Source organism: Mytilus edulis, chromosome 2 (genome assembly GCF_963676685.1).
Source record: "Mytilus edulis chromosome 2, xbMytEdul2.2, whole genome shotgun sequence".
Taxonomy (NCBI): Eukaryota; Metazoa; Mollusca; class Bivalvia; order Mytilida; family Mytilidae; genus Mytilus; species Mytilus edulis.
In genome coordinates, this window is record NC_092345.1 from 91,614,051 (window position 1) to 91,640,423 (window position 26,373).

Sequence of the window (26,373 nt, forward strand, 5' to 3'; positions counted from 1 at the left end):
ATACACCCAATTTTTTTTCAACTGCTACTCAAGACTTAAAGCTTCGCCAGTGTCTGAGCACAAAGTTGGTGATCTCGCCCCCTTTCTAAAAAAAGTTCATTTGAAGATACCAAGACCTTGTGGATAAATATTCCATATCAATTAATACATGATGGTCTTGAAGTATAGGTTCTAGGTACTGACTTTATTTATCATATCAACTACATGTTAACGTTTCTTAATTTGTTTTGTCCTTGTATAATTTAACCTTTACAGATTAGTTTTGTTATTATAAAACACACATGCAACACGCGGAATAGATGATAGTATTACTGATGCTTTATCAATTGATCGTACTGATTTATTACTACAAAAGAAATCAAACAAAAACAAAATATTCAGTTAGTTTTTGTAACTAAATATAACCCATATATACGCAAGATGAAGAAGCGTATTACAAAACACTGGCATTTATTAATTAAAGTTTGACGAAGATTGTGCACAATTATTCAATGCTGCACCAATTATTGGGGTATAGCAAATAGAAAAAGTATTGGAGATATGCTTAGTTATCAAAGGTACCAGGCTTGTAATTTGCTACACCAGACGGACATCTACAGGACTCATCAGTGATGCTCAGATAATAGCTTAGATAAGAAAATCCTTAATATTTCGATTAATTATACTTTTGTAAACAGTTAATTGATAAAAAAAAATGAATGACCTTATAATTGGATATTCATATCAACACCGAAGTTCTGACTACTGGGTTGGTGATACCCTCGAGGACGAAACGTCCACCAGCAGTGTCATTGACCCAGTGATGTAAATAGTTATCAAAGGTGCTAGGCTTATAATTTGATACGCCAAACGCACGTTTCGTCTACACAAGACTCATCATGGACGCTCAGAACAAAATAGTAAGAAATCCAAACAAGTATAAAGTTGAAGAGCATTGAGGACCCAAAACTCCAAAAAAATGTGCCAAATTTGGCTAAGCTAATTTATGCCTGGGATAAGAAAATCCTTAGTATTTCGAATAATTCTTATTTCTGTAAACAGTTAATTGATAAAAATGACCATATAATTGATATTTATGTCAACACAGAAGTTCTGACTAATTTAAGATAATTTAAGTTTAATTCACCACTTTCTACATAAGGGCCTTTACCAAGGAATATGACAGTGAGCTTTTGATTTTGTCATTTTATAAAGGTCTTTCCGTTTTATTTTCTTAGCATTTTTTTTCTGCTATTCTAATTTACATCACTGTGCCCTGGTCTCGTGTTTGCTCATAGCGAATGTGGACGATTTTTTTTGACACATATGCAATTGGAATTAAAAACTGGTTAACACATACTTTTAAGATGGAATACCCAATAACCACTCTTTATATCTAACACTCTAAAATAAGTTCTTTCATCACACATCCAAAAGCGATGGCTTCCCAAATTATCTTTGTCTTTTTGTGTTCATGTGGTCTTGCTCTAAACCATACGATAAAGCAATATACAGTAGTTAATTTATTATTTAATTTACCCTTCCGGAGCACCTGAGCTCACCCCTAGTTTTTTTGTGGAGTTCGTGTTGTTTATTCTTTAGTTTTCTATGTTGTGTCATGTGTGCTGTTGTTTGTTTGTCTTTTTTATTTTTATACGCCCGTCGTCTTTTAGATGGGACGTATTATGGTATACCGTTGTCCGTCCGTCCGTCTGTCCGTCCGTCGTCCACACTTCGGACAATAACTCAAAAACACTTTCACCAATTTCCATGAAACTTCAGTGAATTGTTTATATCTATTGACGTAAGCTCCCTTTCGTTTTTTTAATTTCAGATTTTAAGTTTTGGATTTATGGGGCTTTATTCATAAAAAAAGGGGGATTTTCAACACTTCGGACAATAACTCAAAAAGGCTTTCACCAATGTCCATGAAACTTTGGTGAATTGTTTATATCTATTGATGTAAGCTCCCTTTCAATTTTTATAAATTTCAGATTTTAAGTTTTGGATTTATGGGGCTTTATTCATAAAAAAAGGGGGATTTTCAACACTTCGGACAATAACTCAAATCGGCTTTCACCAATGTCCATGAAACTTTGGTGAATTGTTTATATCTATTGATGTAAGCTCCCTTTCAATTTTTATAAATTTCAGATTTTAAGTTTTGGATTTATGGGGCTTTATTCATAAAAAAAGGGGGATTTTCAACACTTCGGACAATAACTCAAAAAGGCTTTCACCAATGTCCATGAAACTTTGGTGAATTGTTTATATCTATTGATGTAAGCTCCCTTCCAATTTTTATAAATTTCAGATTTTACATTTCCGTGTTATGAATTTTTATGCTTAAAAAAGGGGGGATTTTCCAATTTTGGGACAATAACTAACACTTTCACAAAATTTTATGCAACTTTGATAAATTGTTTAAATCTATTGACATAAGCTCCCTTTCCATTTTTATAAATTTTAGATTTTACATTTTCTTAAGTAATGAATTTTTATACTTAACAAAGGGGGATTTTATGAAACTTTGGTGAATATATTAATGTAACGTCCCTTTTGATTTGTATATATATATTTCTAGTTGATCATATGAATTCATTTAAAGCATAACAGACAAGTTAAAAGAGCAACGGGCGTATCATGCGCTCAAGCGCAGCCATTTATTAGCCATGGCGTTGTCAGTTTGTTTTAGATCTATGAGTTCAAGTTGACTGTCCCTTTGGTATCTTTCATCCCTCTTTTATACTGCCCGTCTAATTCAATTTTCGGCGTTGAGGGCAGCATATATAAACTACTTCTATTGCAATATGGTATAGACAGGAACAAGAAAACATTAAAAGACTGAATATATGTTTGAAAAAAGTAAAAAAAAAATTAATTTAAATATCATAAAAAGGGAATAGAAAAGGGTGGTCCATGTCCAAAACGGTCGCTTATAAGCTTTCATGCTATTTATATAGGTTATACATTTTATAAATTTAAAAATCCTTTTGGTATCTTCTCCCTAGCTCTCCCCAATGAAGCACATGCTTAAATATATAGAATAAATACCTATACTTTGCTGTTATTATGTTATCGTTATAGTTCAACAGCTCCATGTTATTGGCCTGTTGTAGTTATCATTCTTTGACTGTCACTCTATCTCGGTATTCAGGACTTTATCGTTATAGTTCAACAGCTCCATGTTATTGGCCTGTTGTAGTTATCATTCTTTGACTGTCACTCTATCTCGGTATTCAGGACTTTATCGTATAGTTTAACAGCTCCATGTTATTGGCCTGTTGTAGTTATCATTCTTTGACTGTCACTCTATCTCGGTATTCAGGACTTTATCGTTATAGTTCAACAGCTCCATGTTATTGGCCTGTTGTAGTTATCATTCTTTGACTGTCACTCTATCTCGGTATTCAGGACTTTATCGTATAGTTTAACAGCTCCATGTTATTGGCCTGTTGTAGTTATCATTCTTTGACTGTCACTCTATCTCGGTATTCAGGACTTTATCGTTATAGTTTAACAGCTCCATGTCGTTGGCCTGTTGTAGTTATCATTCTTTGACTGTCACTCTATCTCGGCATTCGGGACTTTAATCTGGAATAATATACAAATATTTTCTAACACTTTATAGTCTGACATCGTGACATATCTGTAAAAGAACTAACCCTTTTCAGCTTATTTCCACAACAGTACTAGTTATAAAGTGGCGTAAGGTAAGTATTTTATTTTCAATCAATTAAATTTGAGTTTAGTTTTGTTTTTGAATAAATTATTTCTTTGAACATACACATATGTATCGCATACATTAACCATATTGCTACACTCATTAAATTAGGCAACACACATTGAAAACTTAAAACAAAACTATCTCCTGAAAATACACTCGTCAATTAAAAGTGACAGAACACTAATTCAAAACCCATCTATAGATATTCAACCAAATTTTTCAATTTTCACATCTTTCTCAATAAAGGCAACAGTAGTATACCGCTGTTCGAAACTCATAAATCGATAGAAAAAAAAAATCCAGGTTACAAACTAAAACTGAGGGAAATATTGAACCTTATTTTAACTTCATAGAAATCAGGTATATCTTGAACCGACTTGTACATGTGTCATCTTCTATATATATGCCAATTTACGACCAATGTTAAAATTCTTGTAATGAAACACGACCGTTCGACAGTCATGGCCGACATAACTAAAAATCGAATATAGTGAATATAAAATGCAATTTTTGTTTTTTATTTTGAAAATAATATTTTTTATAAAAAAATAATTTCTTCTAGGATCAGAAATGTTCAGAATGTTGAGATCTACCAACTGTCCTTTAACAAATAAACTATCCGACAACTTGTGATAGGAGTTATTACCCCTAAATGACACAATTTTCATTTATTTTTTTCTTTTGACATTTCTTTTGAAAATATAAAAGATAAAGAGAAACTTCAAATAGCAAGTCAAGATCTACAAATAAGACAGTTGCTGAAATCTTCAGTCGACTCCCTATTGAAGTTACATAAGATAAATGTAATACTCTTTACTGGCGAGTTGTACTAATTTATAGTACATTTGCCATTATCTATAAATTAAGCTAAGAAACTACACATAACTTAAATTTTACCAAGATCGTTTGTAGACACTTTCCTACAGGAGCAAGTGCCAACAAATGACAATTTTGTTTAGCCCTTTTTTTTTCTTTTTTTTTGACAAAAACTAGGGAAGTCAGACAGAGATGACTGTAAACAGAAAAATATCCGCAAGACAAATTTTATTTTTTAGATTTCTGTCATGAATTTCATATTAGTCTACACGGTTTTGAACGTGGGATAGGGGTGATTGTGACATCAATTTTGTATGAAACTGTGAACTGTGGAGAGCGATTTCTATTTCCGATAGAATGGTTGTCAATAATTTTGGAAAAAGGGTTAAAATTCATTTAGCAAACCCAGCAATGAAAGAACACTTGTGTGATTTGAATGTCCAGTAGAATGAAGGAAGACCAAGCTTTTGAATGAGGGAATATAGGAATATTATTACAAACATGAAAACACTTTGTAAAGTTTCTTAGGTATCTGACTTTCGGCCATTTGTTGGTGTTCTGGAATTAACCCAAACTTCATAACGAGTTTGGCGACTTTGGCTTATAAGATGGTTTGTATAGGAGTTATCTCCTTCTTTTCTGGTTGTTTTATTGTCGTATAATTTGGAACACCTCTTATTTGTCTTATAGGTTGGCTTTGCGAGATAATAGTCACATGTGTAGTTAACCGAATTTAACATGATGACCTTCATATATTTCGTTTTGTTTTGCATATCTATGATTCATCATTGTTTAAAATAAAATTAAAAAAAAAAACGTGATTACATAATTGAACAACAAATTGAGTCATAAATGTCATTTCTACATGACAATTGTTCTTTTTTCTATTTACAAGTATCATGCATTTACTTTCAATCTTGTTATTTACAGATTTTGATACAGTTATTCTGTCTATACTTCTTTACAATTTATAAAGAAAATAATCAAAATCAGACAATTGCTTGTAATGACTAATTTCTTAAATATTTTTCGAAAATTTACATGCTTTGGAAATTATGTACCACTTGTTTACATTTATTTTCGAATTCTCTAAGATGTCATATTTGAAAAAAAAGTTTAACAAAGAAAAAAAATGATAGGATTCTTCACTGAACGGTAGCATTTGTCGAGGTTATTCTCCCTGCCGAATTGGACAAAAATATCCAAATTAATGTACACCATGCGATCTTTAATTAGGCGATTAAATTATACTTTGGAGTCTAAGAATTGTCAATTAACGTCAACTTATAAACAAACAAAAAAGTAAACACTAATCATCCTTGTTTTTTTAGCAGCAAGTTATACTAGTTTACATAAGAAGTGCTGATTTAACGAAATTATTGAAAATTAACGAAATTCAATCTCCTAATGTTTTCTTTAGCTTTCGATGTTTTTGTTACAGGTCATGACCTCTGCGAAAATGATACTGGTATTAGTCGTTATCCTTGGAATGGTTCAAAGGGCTTCCACGTTTTTGATGCAGTCTAATACCAAAACTTCTCAACCATCATCAGTTAAAGATTTTACCAAGGTTATTGGTTCCATAGACAGCAATGAAACAGTTGTGACGTATTTTAATGGAAGTATATACAGCAGATTGGACAAAGGGACGCTACAGATGTTGTTTTTATTTGAGGGTTATAACATAAACAGAAAGGTACCATTACCAGACGAAAGTTATTAGTCATTGTCGCGTGAATTTGTAGTATATCGTGATATACATACCAGAAAAATAAAAACAGTGTTCGAAAACCCATTCAATAACCTTACAAATGAGGTTTTTCCTGTCGCTAATGATCCCGTTAATGCAAAATTGACTAGAAATGGCGATTACTCATCTTTTTTTCATTTCAAATGAATTAGCAGTGTATGACAATAATTACATCTTAGAGTATCCGAATGTACTAGATTCTAAAATATATCTAGAATATTCAGCCGGAAAATATATGATGCCGCAGAGCTGTTGACATATTTCGTTAACATGACCGATATCCCCAATGCTTCAAAACTAAATGTTCCAAACACTGTTACATGGTCACGTCATTGTCAATTTCTGCCGTGGATGGAAATGGGCCAAACAAAAGGATCTTTATTTTATAGCGCATTATCATGGAATGGACTTTCCTGTGTGCCAAAAGACATAATTGATATTGTTTCTACAAAGTACAAATCTGTTTTAAAGGCTCCGAAAACGTTTGAGGTCCCTAACGTCGTGGTCCGGTTTTAAAAAGATAATTGATAATCGTCGACATAACAAATTACCTGCTACAATTATACAACAAGTAAATGTTTCGGTCAATTTCTAAATTGTTGAACCATATGTAGATAACAGAATTTTAAGATGCTTATATCGCTCTACCTTTCGCGTAGATTTTAATGCGTCTGTTTTAACACAAATATATGGACAACAATCAATACATCTGCTTAATTCAAAAGGTCAGGCAAATATTACTACCAGCAGAGAAGCACTAATGCAGATTTTCAACAACGGAATATTCCTTGACAGCAGAACCCAAATGCCAATTAGTAAATGGTACAATCCTTTAATAAACAAAACTGTCGATGTTCCAATCTTAATTCTGACGTTAACCTGGAACTTAACAAAGGATACAACGTACAGTATCAATATGAAAGACATCGACTCTATTGGACTTTCAGTAGTGTCTAAACAATATAGAAACGACAAAACTAACCAAAATTGTTGTGTCTCAGTGACAAATTTTATATTTCGAGAAGCGGAATTACAGAAAACAAAGTCTAAAGTATTTGGATCATTTCACCGTTATTCTAATTGGTTTGAGTGGATGGGAATGGATGAACATGATGGTACACTTGTTGTCAATGCCATTTTTTCAACAGAGTGACTGAAATAGTCAAATCTATCACTTAAATATAATGGAATGCTTCATTTTTTATATTTGAATTAAAAGTCATAATGCATGCGTTTTCTTGATTGAAGTTATCAATGTATTTGAGTCAGTATAAAGTAACTTTCAATGTAGGACTGACTGACAAGGCCTATTTATATAGATTTGTATCGAAAAAAATAAGCAACCGGAAGTGCAACATCAGGTTCAGTACTCTATAGCTATTTCACGATCATCAGACTATAAATATCAGTTTTTTAGAGCTGTTCCAAATCTGCTGATTTTAAACTGACCGACAAAAAAAATTAAGGGGTGTAAGGATTAATGTGAAGACATGGTAAAATCATTGTTTACTGATTTAACAATTATCTAAAGAAAATCGAAAATAAATTTCAACCATTTGAAAATACCTGTGAATAAGAAGTAAACAGATACACAACAGAATTACAACCAAAACGATAAAGCTACCAAGGCGGTCATCAAAATCGATAATTTAGAAAACAAAGGATTAAATAAAGCGAACCCAACCAAAAGTGTTGAACGTACGGTGCTCGAAAAAAGGTTCACTTTTCCTGTTTAATAAATCAACTTATTTCGTTTGATAAGAATAAAATCGATCAAACAGAATTTAAAAAAAAATATATGAACTGTAGTGTAGAATATGACATATCATGCCTCAAAATAAGCGAAAAAAATAATTGAACGCGAAGGATGAAATAGAAGGTACAAAATAACATTATATTATTAAGATTCTTTGAAAGAGTTAAACAATGCTGTCAAGTGATACATGTTTAATCAAGGAAACAAATTAAAGGAAGTACGGTCGAACGAATATCTCATGTCAACTACTTTTACAAGAACTTCTTCAAACCAAAAACTTTAACCTGATACAGAATGGAAAAACGGATATATATACAGACCAGAAAGCATTTTGCCCTTCCTACCGTAAGCGGAGCATGCAACTTTTAATCTTTTAGAACATCTTTTATTTCATCGAATTTGCTATATACAATGGTATCTGATTGATTGATTTAATTTGATATTTAGTGTCAAAATATTGCATGCATCTTCAGGGCGAAAACAAATTAACAATAATTAGTGTATAGCTTAGCGCTGCAAAGTGAGTCACCTGGCGAAAAGTTGAAAAAAAGTTAACTTCTATTTAAAACAGATGTAAGATAAGGACAAAATCTTTGAGTTGAATCTGGTTACTAACAGACTTTCTCAGAGTTGATGTAATAGTTCTTTCCCGACATGAGGCACCCCTTTCCTCTGTATCACATAGACTCTCTCAGAGTTGATGTAATAGTTCTTTCCCGACATGAGGCACCCCACTCCTCTGTATCACATAGACTCTCTCAGAGATGATGTAATAGTTCTTTCCCGACATGAGGCACCCCTTTCCTCTGTATCACATAGACTTTCTCAGAGATGATGTAATAGTTCTTTCCCGACATGAGGCACCCCACTCCTCTGTATCACATAGACTCTCTCAGAGATGATGTAATAGTTCTTTCCCGACATGAGGCACCCCATTCCTCTGTATTACATAGACTTTCTCAGAGTTGATGTAATAGTTCTTTCCCGACATGAGGCACCCCATTCCTCTGTATCACATAGACTCTCTCAGAGATGATGTAATAGTTCTTTCCCGACATGAGGCACCCCACTCCTCTGTATTACATAGACTTTCTCAGAGATGATGTAATAGTTCTTTCCCGACATGAGGCACCCCATTCCTCTGTATCACATAGACTCTCTCAGAGATGATGTAATAGTTCTTTCCCGACATGAGGCACCCCACTCCTCTGTATCACATAGACTCTCTCAGAGTTGATGTAATAGTTCTTTCCCGACATGAGGCACCCCATTCCTCTGTATCACATAGACTCTCTCAGAGATGATGTAATAGTTCTTTCCCGACATGAGGCACCCCATTCCTCTGTATCACATAGACTCTCTCAGAGTTGATGTAATAGTTCTTTCCCGACATGAGGCACCCCATTCCTCTGTATCACATAGACTCTCTCAGAGTTAATGTAATAGATCTTTCCCGACATGAGGCACCCCACTCCTCTGTATCACATAGACTCTCTCAGAGATGATGTAATAGTTCTTTCCCGACATGAGGCACCTCATTCCTCTGTATCACATAGACTCTCTCAGAGTTGATGTAATAGATCTTTCCCGACATGATGCACCCCACTCCTCTGTATCACATAGACTCTCTCAGAGATGATGTAATAGTTCTTTCCCGACATGAGGCACCCCATTCCTCTGTATTACATAGACTCTCTCAGAGATGATGTAATAGTTCTTTCCCGACATGAGGCACCCCATTCCTCTGTATTACATAGACTCTCTCAGAGATGATGTAATAGTTCTTTCCCGACATGAGGCACCCCATTCCTCTGTATTACATAGACTCTCTCAGAGATGATGTAATAGTTCTTTCCCGACATGAGGCACCCCATTCCTCTGTATCACATAGACTCTCTCAGAGTTGATGTAATAGATCTTTCCCGACATGAGGCACCCCATTCCTCTGTATCACATAGACTCTCTCAGAGATGATGTAATAGTTCTTTCCCGACATGAGGCACCCCATTCCTCTGTATCACATAGACTCTCTCAGAGTTGATGTAATAGTTCTTTCCCGACATGAGGCACCCCATTCCTCTGTATCACATAGACTCTCTCAGAGTTAATGTAATAGATCTTTCCCGACATGAGGCACCCCACTCCTCTGTATCACATAGACTCTCTCAGAGATGATGTAATAGTTCTTTCCCGACATGAGGCACCCCATTCCTCTGTATCACATAGACTCTCTCAGAGTTGATGTAATAGATCTTTCCCGACATGATGCACCCCACTCCTCTGTATCACATAGACTCTCTCAGAGATGATGTAATAGTTCTTTCCCGACATGAGGCACCCCATTCCTCTGTATTACATAGACTCTCTCAGAGATGATGTAATAGTTCTTTCCCGACATGAGGCACCCCATTCCTCTGTATTACATAGACTCTCTCAGAGATGATGTAATAGTTCTTTCCCGACATGAGGCACCCCATTCCTCTGTATTACATAGACTCTCTCAGAGATGATGTAATAGTTCTTTCCCGACATGAGGCACCCCATTCCTCTGTATCACATAGACTCTCTCAGAGTTGATGTAATAGATCTTTCCCGACATGAGGCACCTCATTCCTCTGTATCACATAGACTCTCTCAGAGATGATGTAATAGTTCTTTCTCGACATGAGGCACCCCATTCCTCTGTATTACATAGACTCTCTCAGAGATGATGTAATAGTTCTTTCCCGACATGAGGCACCCCATTCCTCTGTATTACATAGACTCTCTCAGAGATGATGTAATAGTTCTTTCCCGACATGAGGCACCCCCTTCCTCTGTATCACATAGACTTTCTCAGAGATGATGTAATAGTTCTTTCCCGACATGAGGCACCCCACTCCTCTGTATCACATAGACTCTCTCAGAGATGATGTAATAGTTCTTTCCCGACATGAGGCACCCCATTCCTCTGTATTACATAGACTTTCTCAGAGTTGATGTAATAGTTCTTTCCCGACATGAGGCACCCCATTCCTCTGTATCACATAGACTCTCTCAGAGATGATGTAATAGTTCTTTCCCGACATGAGGCACCCCACTCCTCTGTATTACATAGACTTTCTCAGAGATGATGTAATAGTTCTTTCCCGACATGAGGCACCCCATTCCTCTGTATCACATAGACTCTCTCAGAGTTGATGTAATAGTTCTTTCCCGACATGAGGCACCACATTCCTCTGTATCACATAGACTCTCTCAGAGTTAATGTAATAGATCTTTCCCGACATGAGGCACCCCACTCCTCTGTATCACATAGACTTTCTCAGAGTTGATGTAATAGTTCTTTCCCTACATGAGGCACCCCATTCCTCTGTATCACATAGACTCTCTCAGAGTTGATGTAATAGTTCTTTCCCGACATGAGGCACCCCATTCCCCTGTATCCCATATTTTACAGCCGGACGGGAGTAGTCCAGGTAGACATATTTCTATACCTTAGTCAATCCTTGATTTTATATCAGATATACATTACTGAATATTTTAAATTAAAACGAATTGCATTTGAATAACATTTAAGAGTGCATCATAAGTCATTCTAGTAAATTCAATTCCATGTTTCGCAATACTTTGAACAACTTAGGAGTACTTTTATAACATTTAAATCGACATATTTCAATGATTGAAATTAATTAGTCTCGCGATTTTTCGACTTCATTACTTTTTTATTTCACAGGAACTAATGTATTGGAAGTATGTCAGAGACTCTCCTATTTTAATATCCTCAGTCATGTAAATTTCGACAGAACTGCGTTTTATTATCACCAGTCGTAAGAATGATTGCAGACGAAATTATGGTTTTCTCAATCTATTTTATTTGTATTCATAAAAAGCATTGGTTAGGAAAATGACGTGTACAGCAATAGTAAATATAATCCAAACTGTAATGCCTAAACCTGCGATATAGCATAAATAAGCCTGCATGTGCAGCGACGGGATAATTTGCCTGCGAACTTTACGTTCATTTAATTTTGTCACTGATACCTCATATGTCAGTTTGATGTCACAGTATATCACCAGAGATCTTAAAAACTTGTATTCAAACAATGATGTATGCTACGTTTTAGATTTATATACGAGACGTAAAGCTACAAGTTATAATGAATGATGGGATGGAAGCATTCAGTCCATACACACATAAAGTTTTTGTTTAAACGGTGATTTATTTTCACTTCCTTAAAGTTCAGGAAGTTATCATCACTCTATGAACAGGCAATTCTATGGTAAATGCATAGACATTTTATCATTTAAACCTTAATGATGACTTTTTCCTGACTACATTTGATGTTGTTCTTCTTTTGACATAATAGGTAAAAATGTCAATAATAGTGGTGCAGCAGTTAATAATGTGTTACTATCTTAATTAATCACTCTAAAACAAACCAATATATTAACAGTAACTATGGCAAAATAACACAATGACGGGATGTATAAGTACAGAGCCACTTCATACGTTAGAAAGAAACACAAAACGGCATATAGACAAAGCATATTAGCAAAAATGAAAGACAAAAATACAGAATTTATAATAGACCAATAAGACAATGGCGGGATGTTTAAGTACATAGCTACGTCATATATATATATATATATATATATATAAAAAAAAAAGAAACAAAAAAAAAACATACAGACAAAGCATATTAGCAAAAATGAAAGACAAGAATACAAAAATTATCATAGAACAATAATACAATACCGGGATGTATAAGTACCGAACCACGTCAAATGGATACCGGCAAAAAAAAAACTAAACAGTAAAAGTAATATTTTAAAGAAATATAAAAGAATACTTTAACAAGCTATTAAGAGAATGAACAACTTCAGTACCTTGTATCTACAAGACCACCTTGTATTATTTGTGAAGTGGATACCGAATATTTATCAACAAAAATCTTGATACCTTCCGGTGAACTTTTTTAGAACAAGGACTAGACGTTCTTTGACATACCCCTGGTTCATCAACTTTCTGCTCAGACACTGGTGACGTTTTACAAAGTCTGAGTAGTTGCTGAATGCTCTAAAATACCAAATAAGTTAGAAAATGTATATCCTATATGCAGGCAAAGTTGATATATTGCTACCAAGCAATTGATCTTTGACCGTATTATATGCAAAACTGTTACCACTTTTCTTTTTGACGACATATAGATATTCCAAACTATATAAGTTTTTAGGTTAAGAATGAAAACTAGTACTCAATGCATTTTTTAAAAACAATTTTCAAGCTTCTTTTTTTTTTTTTTTTTTTTTTTTAACAATTATCGATCGGTATCAGAATTTAGAGAAAACTTTACAATACATTTATACGCATCTCCTTCTCCGGCTTAGGCATAAAGTACAAGTCACCACGGCCAACAATTCATTATTGCCTTAGAATTTTTTAAATCAACATTTTCATTTATATTAATTGTGCTTTGATCATTTCTTGGAATCATTATGAAACCATCAATTAAGTTTCTTATCACAAATCAGAAATATGACAAGACCTCGAAATCACTGAAGTCTAAGCTGAAGTACAATCAGCCAACAATTATCACGAGAAGATGTAAAAATGAATCTCAGTAATCACTGTACACGGAAGTCTATATTCATAAATCATTTTGCAAAACAAATGTTTCATTTATTTAACCGAGTTTGCCTATTTGTTTAATATTTTACTCTTGCAATTTAACTGGAACTGAACTTCTGATTTATAATTATGTCACACCACTGTCAAATGAAAACGCGAAACATTATGAATTTAAAGAGACATGGTATACACTTCAATGCAATAATTATAAACAATATAGCTGACTATGCGGTATGGGCTTTGCTCATTGTTAAAGACCATACGGTGACCTATAGTGGTTAATTTTTGTGTCATTTTGGTCTCTTGTGGAGAGTTGTCTCATAGACCTTATCGCTATTTGTCCGCCATTACTGGATATCTCACAGGTTCCCGTAAATTTTTGACGTCACAAAACAAAATATCTGACGCCACAATGGAAAAGTGATTGTTGTATGCGTCAAAAGTTCAAGCGGCCGGGTCAGCCGGGATTAGCGATAAGGTGTATTGGCAATCATACCACATCTTCTTTTTTATATGAACAAAACTAATATATTAACCATAAACTCACTGCAAGATATCTGAAGATAAACAAATGTTCAACAAAGGTAAGAAACATATCAATGAACAAATTTTCCTCGGAGTTCAGTATTTTTGTGTTTTTACTTTTTATCCTACAGCCTGATACTTATATATTTTTGCGTTGCAAAAAGCCATGCTTTTTCAAACGTCTTATATTTACATAAAAACAATTGCAATAGTACAGTTTGAAATTTAATTCGTCTGAGACATGTAATTTATATATTGGATGGAATTGGTTATGTGCTTGCGTTCAGTAACTGACCTTGCACTTAAACAGGTACTTTGTCTCGTTGTGTTTTTTGTCAGAGTGTTTTGAGTGTATAGTGCTTATCTGATTATTCATGCCTTTCCAACTGATTGTTATACTGTTACACCACTGTCCCAGGGTAGGGAGAGCAGTTCGCGACCACATACATACTAAATCCCACCTTTTTATTTGTGTGCATTGCCAAGTTCAGGCGACCGTAATTCATAGGTTTTCATTTGTTGCTGTCTGTCTTATTTGTTTTTTCGTTTGTTGTTTTAAACATAAATCATGTTGTTGTTTTTCTTTTTTTGATTGTTTACCAATTTTGTCATGCCAGTGCATTTTATAGCTTACGGTATGGGATTAACTAATCGTCGAAAGTCGTCCAATGCCCTACAGCTCTTTATACTATCGCTCTATCGCCACTGGTGGATAGACGTCTCATTTGCATCATACAAGATCTCCTTATTATATATAGAGAGAATGTCCTGATATAAATATTTCGATTCTTATATGATTTTTTTTACTTTGAAATGGAAAAGTTCAAAATATCATTTTTTTAAGCAATTGTTCATTTGGCATTTATACCTGGGATATGATAAACACATAAGTGTAGTTATTATGGTTAGAAAAAAAAATTAAATACACTTTTTCATTCACTTTTCAATCTTAACTCGATCAATCAAAGTAACAGCGATACCAGTTGTATCAATATACTAACAATTTACAGGAAATAACCTATACATTTATACGGAAATTAGTTTAGATTACTCATAATTACATAAGGTTGAAATAACTAACCCAAGGACTATCGGAAAATATAAATGATAAATGTTTGTCTTGGAAATAACACCATGTATCCTTAATATACATTACGATGATGAAATTGACACCTTACATCGGATTTACATAGAACTTCAATGAATTGACATTTTATGGTTTTTATGATGTATTTCGTCATCTTTTCAAATTCACACGAAAAAGACTAATAAATGTTAACATATACCTAGTTTACAGCAAGATAAAGGCAGATACGAGAGTAAATACGCCATGTTGATAATTTTGTTCCCTTAATCGAGAGGCATAATTCTATTGAAGTTAATAACTTCAAGATAAAGTCCACAGCTGCTGACGACAACGAAAAAACTGAACTTGGAACTGAAAACCAATATTAGAAATATTGAGGAGAAATTCAACCCCTCAGAGGTATGTGGTAATTTCCTGAAGATCATGGACTTAGTTGCTAAAACTGGTGAATATTGTGTAACAAAATTACAAACAAATGGATCTAGTATATTTAAGTATACCGCGGTTCAAATTTACAGCGGTAAATTGAACAGCGGTTTTTTACTGTTGCCTTTATTAAACCTATTGAGACAGCTAGAATATTGTATTTTTCATCGTAAACTGAGACTACTGTTACTATAAACGTGCAAAAGTAGTTTCAGTCAGAATTTTTTAGATGCAGAATTTTACAAGATAAAACGTTTTATGTTCTTATTCAATACTTCAAACGAACATATTTAGCATACATAAAAGGTAGCGTCAAGGTCCTTTCAATATAAATTTCGTCAATTATAGTTTATATTAATATCATTTCATAAAAAGATAATAAGTTCTCAATCCATTACCTTTTGAAATATAATTATTTAATCACCAATGTCAACGATTGTATAATAATGATTTATTGTATATATATATATATACACACATAGATTGAAAGGGGGGCCTAGATAAAATGTAAGTGTACTTGTATTGTTTAAATCTGTATTCTCATTGTTTGACCTCATGATGTAATTAATGAATCCAACGAATAAACTATAAATCAAAATCACTAAAGAAATTATGTTTTATTTGGCTGTAAATTTGTCATGGCATTTATTGCAAGAAAGAAACACAATCAACTTGTCAATCAAAACTTGATGACGATTGAATTACTGAAGGGCGATCCAGCAGTAACAAAGTTATATCAGGAGCCACTGGGTAGTCCATAGCAGCTTAAAGTAAATTCCGCCTGTCCATTCACAATACAAAAAAGCTCCAAACTCAGTCTGTTATATATGCCATGACGCTGGTTCTATAATCATTCTTCCAAAACTGAAACGATAAATGAAAAGCAGCAGAAAATATTCATAATGGGGAAAAGGGAGGGCGGGTAAATTCTATAGCTTTGGTCAAGCTCCGTGTTAGGTTTGAATTCAAATGACCAAACCACACGAGGTAAATTGCACGGACTAACATTTCGCGGGCTAAACTAATTAGCATATTAAAGTGACCAGTATAAAATGAATCGAACACACCGTCAATTTAAATCAATAATAGGCATACCAAGTTATATAATTACAATAACTGAATTTAATTATTATTGAATTAAATTCTATTATTGTATATATATATATATACACACATAGATTGAAAGGGGGGCCTAGATAAAATGTAAGTGTACTTGTATTGTTTAAATCTGTATTCTCATTGTTTGACCTCATGATGTAATTAATGAATCCAACGAATAAACTATAAATCAAAATCACTAAAGAAATTATGTTTTATTTGGCTGTAAATTTGTCATGGCATTTATTGCAAGAAAGAAACACAATCAACTTGTCAATCAAAACTTGATGACGATTGAATTACTGAAGGGCGATCCAGCAGTAACAAAGTTATATCAGGAGCCACTGGGTAGTCCATAGCAGCTTAAAGTAAATTCCGCCAAAATTACAAGTTGAGTAACTAGTTGCACAACTTGTAATCCGCCATAAAATTTACCGCATGACAAATTTAACAGCAAGAATCAACATCAATCAACTTCAACATCATTATCAACTTCGATGTCATTATCAACATCATAATCAATTTCAACATCATTATCAACTCAACATCATTATCAACTTCAACATTATTATCAACTTCAACATTATTATCAACTTCAATATTATCAACTTCAATATTGTCAACTTCAATATTATTATCAACTTCAATATTATCAACTACAACATTATTATCAACTACAACATTATTATCAACTTCAATATTATCAACTTCAACATTATTATCAACTTCAATATTATCAACTACAACATTATTATCAACTTCAACACAAACATCAAAAACTTCAATATCAACTTAAATTAATACTTTGAACTTCATTAAATTGATATTCATGTGGCAACATCAACATAAACTTCAGCTAAAATGCAATACTGTCAACATCTAAGCTATGTTATTCATTGTAAGGGAAAACCAAACAATGAGGAAATTTAAAGAAAATATATACATAACATTTTCAGAGCTCCTTGAATCTGATTTAGGAATACACCCAACTATCTCTAATCCAAACGATGCACATATAAGCTTAATATGACAGCTCCTATAACAATAAAAGAGCCAATTACCCAAATATCATTCAGGTTCCCTGAAATAAAGTGTTTCAACTATACAATGCAAGGTTTGTTTTTGCATAACCTTTTTTTAAAGTGTATGAAAATGTCCATCGTCTTTGTGTCTCAGCAATGTAGTCCGACATCAACCGGACAGGACAAATTGAAGTAGTTTATTCTTTTCCAGAATTGTCGTTACTGAATTACCCAGCTGATCTGTTTGCTAAGAAGGAACTTTTATAATAACTTAAGTGACCCTGAATAAGCATCAAATTATATCTTGGATCGTTTTACAATAAGATTTTCATTAAAATTTGAATTTGCAATTACTCCAAAACTAAGAAACCAAAAATTCTAGCTGAAAATGAAGCTTTGAATAAACATGTTTCATATACTGAATAACAAACTAAATTAAGCGCATCTAAAAGTCTAGTTAATATACCAATAGTAATAGGCTTACGACAGACGTGTCGCTTATGTCACTGAGCATCTTTTGAACAATAAAAGAATGAGTGTTGTCCAATAAACCATTGATCTTATGATTAAACCTAATGCATTCTCAGTGGAATAAGAATATTCATCTTTAAACATGTCAGCTACTATTAACTAAATGTGAAACGGGGCATGGCCATACGTCATACAGGTTTAGTTTATGTTTAAAGTTTTGAAATTAATTTAGTCCATTTGATACGTAAGCCAAGTATTTGAATAACTCTTGCACTACCGATAAAGAGATTTAAAACAGAACTTGACAACCACTTGTCACTCAAATATAAGAAATGCCATTATAATTTCTAAAATTATTTTCCAAACACGTAGATTAGAAATAGGTCGATAATAAAAAGGCCCCGCAATTCTACCATTTCAATTCACTCATGATTTTTCCAAGCTAAATTTGGATCTTGTAAAACAGACTTTAATATTTTGCTTGTATGATGTGCTCGAAAACCATATTTAAAACCATTATATAATAAATTTGCCAACATTTTAACGGGGTAGTCAGTCAACATATTCCTTTAAACCGTAGTATTAACAGGGGAACAACCAAAAATACCAAATATCATACGGTGATTGCAAGCTGTAAACAAAATTATAAAATTTGAAATGATTAAATTGCATCCGTGGAACATTTGCCTGCTCGCAGGGAAATCTTTAATTATTTATCGAAAAACGAGTATTTGGGTTAAAATTTCCATGTGTATTCAAAAACCTGTTTGACTGCTCTAGCACTGGACTGATACCTTGGTGCAAAATTGTTTGCATCAGGTGCCCTAGGGTAGTTTTAATACCTAGGAGCAGAATAGTCCGAAGTTACAGAACTTCGAGGATTATTCTTGTTATATGAATAATTTGTACAGTACAGCGAAGGATGGAACTGGCTACATCTTATACCTGAATTCATGGCTGTATACACAATTCATACGAGTACAAACGGCCTTAAAATTATAATCGTAGCAAGGACTAATAACTGTGTGAGAAGTATAAGAAGATGTCTGTGGAACATGATTTATGCCTACTGCAATAAACTGAAGCCATAGCTGCCCATCAATGCCGTCCCATGTACGCATATGATCACGAGCTTTTCTAAGTCGAAATTGCATGTCAAATTTATAAACGTTCTCAAAAGGTACACCCCCTTATAATCGTCATGTAGCTAATCAATTCATTTGCCAATTCCGGGAATCTTTGCAATAAAATTTCAAATAATTTAAAAACCCTTCAGTCCACTCACCTAAGTTAGATAATGATTTACTTTTGAATATTTGTTTCTGTCAATTAAAATGTCTCCATCTTCATCAAAACCGAGCACTTTTTTCGGTTGATCAATTTTTGAAACAAAATGTTTTTGTAAAGTAATTGTGCCAAATCAACATATTCTAAATTTCATATTTGGTTTATAATTTTTTTTTTTTTTTTTTTTGTGGTACAAACACATCAACATCATTACTAGTAGGTATAACTAAAATCTCACCGTTTTGTACAGAATTACGAGCTGTGGGCTGCCCTGGGTGTACACATCCCTGATCAGGAACTTGTTGTTCAGCGGGCTGCAGAGGAAGTTTGAAGTTCAAATGAGTTGTGGTTGTAGAATTGGCTGTAGTGGTACAAACGGCTGTTGTGGTAAAAACTGCTGTTGTGGTAATAACTGCTGTTGTGGTTATAACTGATGTGGTGGCAATAACTGATGTGGTGGCATTAATGGCTGTTGTGGTGGCATTAATGGCTGTTGTGGTGGCATTAATGGCTATTGTGGTGGTATTAATGGCTGTTGTGGTGGTATTAACGGCTGTTGTGGAATGGTTAAATTTTTTGTCTTACAATTTCAGCTCTCTTTGGGCGAAGCCTTCTGTTTACCGGTAGCTTTATTTGATTTTGCCTACGTACAGTACGATTTGGCAGCACCCTCTCCCCTTTTCCTCTCGGCATACTGGCTTAAACAAATAATTACAATGTTAGTCAATGCATTAGTAAAATATTATATCATTTGTCAATGTTATATCCCTTAATCAAACAATTCAATCAATATTGAAATACAAATATTTCAATTTTTACCATTGACTAATTAGTATTAATATACAATGGCAATAACCAAAGTAGAAAAAGCCGCAAATGCTTGATTGTGGCTGTCAATGTCCAGTGGCAGATATTTCAAGTATACTCATAATGATAATATCATATTGATAACGAAAGTCATAAAATAAAATAATTATTGTATCTACCGAATATCAATTGAAGTGGCCTTCGTTAATGAGAAATATTCCTATCCTATAATCGACTATAATACATGAAAACTATGAAACAATTAAATCGAAAAGTATATATATTTAAATAGTCAACTAACATCCTTGATGGCTCGCAAAAGTTTACAAAAAGAAATGATTCATTAGGTACGGAAAGTGATTTTTTTTTTTTTTTTTTTTTTTTTTTTTTTAAATCAACTGATCTAAGAAAACTTGACCTCATTTTAAAGGCATTGTGAAGTCAGACATTTTCAAAACAGTTTCACTTTTATCAATACACATAATAACAACGAAGAAATAGCAAATTTTCAAAATGGTAATTTTTTACTACTCTGGAAAAACTGTTGCCTCTTTAAAAATTAATAATATATATATATATATATATATATATATTTTTTTTTTTTTTTAATCATTTGGGTTATAGCTTTTGTTTATTTTGCTTCTTTTACATCTTGTTAGTCAATTTCAATCCTCCATATTAAGTTTTTTGGTCAAAATAGAAGCTTAAAGCATGAAAATGTCAACCACTCTCATGAAATTCTTTCGTCCAAAGTCACAGAACATGACGATTTTTGTTTATTCCTTTTTTCAGAGCATCAGTTGGTATATTGAAAATGTAAAGTAAAACTTTATTAACATTTGAATGTAAAGAAACAAAATATGAAATATTACTCTTTATATACAAATGTATATGTTTGTGTGTGTGTATAAAAAAGATGTGGTATGATTGCCAATGAGACAACTCTCCACAAGAGACCAAATGATACAGAAATTAACAACTATAGGTCACCGTATAGCCTTCAACAATGGGCAAAGCCCATACCGCATAGTCAGCTATAAAAGGCCCCGAAATGACAAATGTAAAACAATTCAAACGAGAAAACTAACGGCCTAATTTATGTACAAAAAATGAACGAAAAACAAATATTTAACACATCTACAAACGAAAACCACTGAATTACAGGCTCCTGACTTTGGACAGGCACATACATACAGAATGTGCATGGTGGGGTTAAACATGTTAGCAGGCGCCCAACCCCCCCCCCCCTTTTTGACCTGTGACAGTACAACATAAGAACAAACTATAAATTCAGTTGTACCATGAGAGACAAGAAAAGTTTTGAAATATGTCATCTGTCTTTGTACTGTCATGATAGTTTTAGAATGTTCCCTTTTCATTAACATTTAATGAAATATTCTTATTCTTATATAGCATGTATAGTGAATGCTTATAAATAAAGATAAACAACAACCTTTTAACAATTATTCTACTGGACTAAAATACCTTTTGCACTGAAAAACAATGAAAATAATATAACAATATTCTTATTCTAGAAATTTCAAACAAATAATTATGTCAGATAACTGTATTAAAATTCTTGTATGTATAAAAGTAAAGTAAACTCATCTGTATATCAGTTACAATATTTATGCAGTGAAATCTGTAAACCAATCTCATTCAGGACTGAAGTTCAAAATGCATTGAATGTGAATAGCATTCGTTGCCATACCTAGATTCATAGATTGTTTTTCTTTATGTCCAGTGGCACCTATTTCATGCATATTTAGGACTTAAAGAATTTATATATACATTTATGTTGAAATTAGTATGTGGCTTACTCACCGGTTACTTCGCGCTGCAAGATTTGGATTTGGATTAAGAATAAATAACATGGTAAATGTTCATTAGCGTATTAAGACAGTTAAACAATTAGATATAACAACTCGCACAATTAGTATAACCATCTACTCAATTTACAAATATAAATATAAAATAGTATCCAAGAAAAGATTGACAATTTACACAATGATAGAATTTAAATTCAGTTATAACACCAAAGAAAAAGTTCACGACTATTTAAAGCATTTAACAAAGTTAAAATTATTTAAGAAAGAAAAACCAGATTAACAGTTCAAATTGTTGAGCTATTATTTTTTATAAAATGTTGCTTAATTCTAAAACTAAAAAAGAATACTCATCTTTTCGTCTGTGTTTTAAATTCTATAGCTTTGGTCAAGCTCCGTGTTAGGTTTGAATTCAAATGACCAAACCACACGAGGTAAATTGCACGGACTAACATTTCGCGGGCTAAACTAATTAGCATATTAAAGTGACCAGTATAAAATGAATCGAACACACCGTCAATTTAAATCAATAATAGGCATACCAAGTTATATAATTACAATAACTGAATTTAATTATTATTGAATTAAATTCTAATAATTACAAAGAATAAATCGCCCACATTCATGTGTAAACCTCTCAATGCTTAAGATTAAAAGTATTTTGATGAAACTTTAACGTATAATTGCTAAAAGAAGGTAAGCAGATAACCTACTTCCATATATCAACCTGTATGCATGTTCAATTTCTTTCTTTAATCCTTTAGTAGAAAATAGCTGTATCTTCTGCATGCTAAACATTGTTAGTTAAATTGGATTCATTACGTGTTAATGATAATAAGTTCCTTTTACATAAAAATCAGAATGAACGAAATGCTTTCAAACTTATCAAAGGTTAAGAATGTTATTATATGTTATGGAGTCATAGGTTTTGCAACAGTTTCATTGAATCATCATATGTTCTGCTGAAACCCGCAAATTGTATGCATTCATTCATCTTTTGGGGGGCAAAGCATCATGTTCGTTTAATTCTTTATGAGTAATCGTCAATACCATATATTATCAATGATTTTGAATATGTAAATGAATACATCTAACAGCCATATATAATACATTCAGAAAGCAGCAATAGGTCAACATAGATTGTTAATTTTGTGTTTTGATGACCTTTCATGCTCCAAATAACCCCGAATATAAGAAATTTTGGAATATATTTAATGGAGACTGTCAGTCCCCGAGGGTGTCATCATCTCAGTAGTCGGTACATGATTTATAACAAACCTTTCTAAACATGTCCGTTTGAAAAAAATTGAAATTGTAAAGAAACTTAAGTTTTACTGTTTTTGTTCTTATACATCTGTTGCTTTGAAATATTTGGCTATATGAGACTTCCTGATGAAGGAAAATCCAGAAAGCACTCGAATCAATCAAGCGTGTTTTTTTAATTTTAATATTATTAATATCAAATTTTAAAATGCACAATCATTGCGATAAACATAACCGGTGACGAAGTTCTTACTAGTATTATAGACATCATTGATAGATTAGAACGTTGGTTTTCCTATTTGAATGGTTTTACACTTGTCATTTTTTTATACCTTGCTGTTCAATTTTAGCAAGGCCCCATGTTGAGCTATAATGGTTTACTTTTTACAAATTGTGACTTTAATGGAGAGTTGTCTCATTGGCACTCATAACATATTTTTTTTATATCAATCATTGATAAGCGGGCTAAACTAGTTTTTAAACTTAAATTCCCTTTCAGCACTTTTGCACGATCAGTGGACAAAAGTTACAACAACAAAAACGTATTTACTTTTAGTACAGAATAAACACTTTACACTATATCACAGCTGTAATATACAACTAAAACACAAAAGCGAACAAAGAAGAAAAGATTTACTACCGCAGCACAAACACTTCGAAGTATTTACTCCGCTGATACCAAAGGGACGAGGAAGATACCAAAGGGACGAAGAAGATACCATAGAAATATTTTAACTAAGCAGAAGACAAATTGACGACAAAAAAGGAAAACGACGACAAGACAAGCAACAGTCTACAAAACATAATATAGAAAAATAAAGACTGAGCAACAAGAACCCTACCAAATAATGATATTAGGTTCTCAGGAAGGTTATAGATCCTGCTCCACATGGTGCAGCAGTGTATTGCTTATCAAATAATGATATTAAGTTCTCAGGAGGGTTATAGATCCTGCTCCACAAGAACCCTACCAAATAATGATAGTAGGTTCTCAGGAAGGTTATAGATCCTGTTCCACAAGAACCCTACCAAATAATGATATTAGGTTCTCAGGAAGGTTATAGATCCTGCTCCACAAGAACCCTACCAAATAATGATATTAGGTTCTCAGGAAGGTTATAGATCCTGCTCCACAAGAACCCTACCAAATAATGATAGTAGGTTCTCAGGAAGGTTATAGATTCTGCTCCACAAGAACCCTACCAAATAATGATATTAGGTTCACAGGAAGGTTATAGATCCTGCTCCACAAGAACCCTACCAAATAATGATATTAGGTTCTCAGGAAGGTTATAGATCCTGCTCCACAAGAACCCTACCAAAAATGATATTAGGTTCTCAGGAAGGTTATAGATCCTGCTGCACAAGAACCCTACCAAATAATGATAGTAGGTTCTCAGGAAGGTTATAGATCCTGCTCCACAAGAACCCTACCAAATAATGATAGAAGATTCCCAGGAAGGTTATAGATCCTGCTCCACAAGAACCCTACCAAATAATGATAGTAGGTTCTCAGGAAGGTTATAGATCCTGCTCCACAAGAATCCTACCAAATAATGATAGTAGGTTCTCAGGAAGGTTATAGATCCTGCTCCACAAGAACCCTACCAAATAATGATAGTAGGTACTCAGGAAGGTTATAGATCCTGCTCCACAAGAACCCTACCAAATAATGATAGTAGGTTCTCAGGAAGGTTATAGATCCTGCTGCACAAGAACCCTACCAAATAATGATAGTAGGTTCTCAGGAAGGTTATAGATTCTGCTCCACAAGAACCTTACCAAATAATGATAGTAGTTTCTCAGGAAGGTTATAGATCCTGTTCCACAAGAACCCTACCAAATAATGATAGTAGGTTCTCAGGAAGGTTATAGATCCTGCTCCACATGGTGCAGCAGTGTATTGTTAGTTTCTCAGGAAGGTTATAGATCCTGCTCCACATGGTGCAGCAGTGTATAATGATATTAGGTTCTCAGGAAGGTTATAGATCCTGCTCCACATGGTGTAGCAGTGTATTGCTCACCAAATAATGATATTAGGTTCTCAGGAAGGTTAAAGATCCTGCTACACATGGTGCAGCAGTGTATTATGATATTAGGTTCTCAGGAAGGTTATAGATCCTGCTCCACATGGTGCAGCAGTGTATTGCTCACCAAATAATGATATTAGGTTCTCAGGAAGGTTATAGATCCTGCTCCACATGGTGCAGCACTGTATTGCTCATCAAATTATGATATAAGGTTCTCAGGAAGGTTATAGATCCTGCTCCACATGGTGCAGCAGTGTATTGCTCACCAAATAATGATATTAGGTTCTCATGAAGGTTATAGATCCTGCTCCACATGGTGCAGCACTGTATTGCTCATCAAATAATGATATTAGGTTCTCAGGAAGGTTATAGATCCTGCTCCACATGGTGCAGCAGTGAATTGCTCACCAAATAATGATATTAGGTTCTCAGGAAGGTTATAGATCCTGCTTCACATGGTGCAGCACTATATTGCTCATCAAATAATGATATTAGGTTCTCAGGAAGGTTATAGATCCTGCTCCACATGGTGCAGCAGTGTTTTGCTCACAAAATAATGATATTAGGTTCTATGGAAGGTTAAAGATCCTGCTGCACCATGTATTGCTCACCAAATAATGATATTAGGTTCCCAGGAAGGTTATAGATCCTGCTCCACATGGTACAGCGGTGTATTGTTAGGTTCTCAGGAAGGTTATAGATCCTGCTCCACATGGTGCAGCAGTGTATTGTTAGGTTCTCAGGAAGGTTATAGATCCTGCTCCACATGTTCTTATGAAGGTTAAAGATCCTGCTCCACATGGTGCAGCAGTGTATTGTTAGGTTCTCAGGAAGGTTATAGATCCTGTTCCACATGGTGCAGCAGTGTATTGCTCACCAAATAATGATATTA

The 26,373-nt window shown here is 33.6% G+C and overlaps 1 long non-coding RNA gene and 1 pseudogene across 1 annotated transcript; one reads left to right on the plus strand and one right to left on the minus strand.

Annotated features, from left to right (window-relative positions):
- Nucleotides 1–3,599: 3,599 nt before the first annotated feature.
- LOC139513444 (uncharacterized) lies at nucleotides 3,600–7,023 on the plus strand (annotated as a pseudogene).
- A 9,252-nt stretch (nucleotides 7,024–16,275) lies between these two features.
- LOC139513405 (uncharacterized) lies at nucleotides 16,276–22,781 on the minus strand. The gene is made up of 2 exons (XR_011662441.1): nucleotides 19,794–22,781; nucleotides 16,276–17,811 (listed from the first exon to the last, which is right to left on the minus strand). It is a non-coding gene; the product is annotated as an uncharacterized lncRNA (long non-coding RNA).
- Nucleotides 22,782–26,373: the final 3,592 nt, after the last annotated feature.